This window comes from Myotis davidii, unplaced genomic scaffold (genome assembly GCF_000327345.1).
Source record: "Myotis davidii unplaced genomic scaffold, ASM32734v1 scaffold970, whole genome shotgun sequence".
NCBI classification, from domain to species: domain Eukaryota; kingdom Metazoa; phylum Chordata; class Mammalia; order Chiroptera; family Vespertilionidae; genus Myotis; species Myotis davidii.
In genome coordinates, this window is record NW_006282204.1 from 517,998 (window position 1) to 520,336 (window position 2,339).

A 2,339-nucleotide genomic window follows, 5' to 3' on the forward strand; every position below is an offset into this window, starting at 1 on the left:
CATCAGGGGGCAGACGCTCAATGCAGGAGCTGCCCTCTGGTGGTCAGTGTGCTCCCACAGCCAACCTCCTGTGGCCCCTCTCCCACCTACCTGGCTGGTTCTCCACCCCCTTCAATTGGCCCCAATGGGGATGCCGGCTGGCCAACCTCCTGCGACCCCTACCCCCTGGGCCAGCCAACCTCCTGTGGCCCCTCCACCCCCTTGCTGGCCAGCCAACCTCCCTTACCCCCACCCAGCCAACCTCCCGCAGCCCCTCCCCCCAGCCAGCTGGTCCCCCGATAGGCCTTGATTGTCAGCCAGGCCGATGGACCCCCACCCATGCACGAATCCGTGCACCGAGCCTCTAGTATACCCACAAAAATGTGTGTGTTGGGTAATGAACTGTTTTGTGTCCCAGGTTCGATTCCGGTCAAGGGCATGTACCTGGGTTGCGGGCACATACCCAGTGGGGGGTGTGCAGGAGGCAGCTGATCAATGTTTCTCTCTCATCGATGTTTCTAACTCTCTATCTTTCTCCCTTTCTCTCTGTAAAAAATCAATAAAATATATTAAAAAAAATTATTAATGAAAAAAGTTATTTAGATGCTTTACTGTTTTTTTTATACTAAGTCTTGGAAATCCAGTGTGCATTTTATGTATCATATCTTACTTTGAACTAGCCACTTTCCAGGGGTTCACTATTCAATGGTGATGGGACTTCAGATAGTATATTTCAGTTCCCTGCATTTATCTTTATAGCTTTCTTTTATGTGCCTTTCAGCATTTTGTCAGGAAAATAATAACAGCTCCCAGATACGGCATTATTAACATTTTGTTGTATGTCCTTCTAGACTTTTTTCTGGGCAATCTTATATATAAAAGCCTAAGTGAATGACTGGAATGACCGGTTGACCAGTCGCTATGATGTGCACTGACCCCCAGGGGGCAGATGCTCAAAGCAGGAGCTATCCACAGAGCCAAATCCGCTAGGGCTAGAGAGCTTTTCTTTTCGTTGGACAAGCAGCAGGCTGAGACTCTGTTACTAAAGGTTAACCCTTCTGCCTTCTGCACTTGATTCGCATTCCATGTGTCAGCTGTGTCCTATAAAGTCACCTCCAGCACTCAGTCAGCAAATCCTGGGCCTCTGCTGTTTGGGGAATACAGGGCGAGGTTCCGGTAAACTCCTGGTCACAGAATTTCCATCCACAATGACTACATACCTGTTGTATTACTATTTCTGTTTAAAGACACTTTATTTAAGATGTATGGTTGATTCATTAACAGTGAGCTCACAGCAGACTGCACCATAGCTCTTGCCTGAATGAAGCTTATCTAACACATTTTGTTTTCTCTGTAAGTCACAACGCTGCCTTCTTACACATGGTGCCATTTTAAACGGTGAAATCACCACCACCAGCAACAAAAAACAAACTCATAAAAATGTGGGGGGACAGATGGCACTCAGTGGGTCATGAAAAGGACAGTTGTTCAGAGAGCGGAAACTAGAAGGCAAGTGTCACTGAGTTTGACCTCAGCTGGGAATGTGTGTGTTAGGCGACAAGTGTTTTGCTGCTTTGTGCATATTCACAAAAGCAGGGCAAGTATTGTGCCCATGTTAGTGAGCAGGCAATTCTGCAAATCCACGCCCGCTAGAGAGAGATGTATACGAGCCAGCCCTGACTGAACACCTGCTATAGGCCCCACACTGACTAGGCATGTGGTGTGCCTTCTTCCTATTTTCACCCACCTGTGAGTTAGACATTACAGCATGTGAACTCTGGCCTCCTGGCATTTCTTCCCTTCTTCATCTTTCGTCCTCAGCCTTGGTCCTTGGACTGGATTTGGGCTAGAGCAGTGGTCGCCAACTGGTGGTCCGTGAGGTCTGAAAGGGTAGCGACTGCTGGGCTAGAGGACTTCCTGGCCAGCCGGCTCCCAGGATGATGGGGCAGGTTATCAGTGGGGTAAGCCCTGACGTGTGTAATATCGTCCTGCGGCAGAGTAGTTTCTTTTAAAATGCTATTGAATTAATATTAATTGTAGGCCCAGCTGCAGAAGAGGCTAAGGAGAAAGTCGATTCCTTAAGGACAAGTAGCACAGGCCTGCTTTTCTCCTGGATCCCCGCAAGTCCCCTCGAAGTTTCCCTGTCCCCCGCTGCCGCCCGCTCAGGGCCATCAGCTGCCGGGGCCAGCAGCGCGGCTGTCCCACTTCTACAATCTCCCTAACTGCCTCTTGCACAGGACTGCCAGGCTCATCCTTCTTAGATTATTTTTCTTACTATCCTCACAATCCTGCTCAAAAGCCCGCACTTTACTTCCCATTTTTTCCCTTTTTTTTGTTTATTTTTTTACTTTCCATTTGAC

At 48.6% G+C, this 2,339-nt stretch overlaps 1 protein-coding gene across 5 annotated transcripts in view; it reads left to right on the forward strand.

The window, feature by feature from the left end:
- Positions 1-2,339, forward strand: part of TMEM159 (transmembrane protein 159) — a 16,864-nt gene that overhangs the window by 1,620 nt on the left and 12,905 nt on the right. The gene's annotated exons all lie outside the window — the stretch shown is intronic.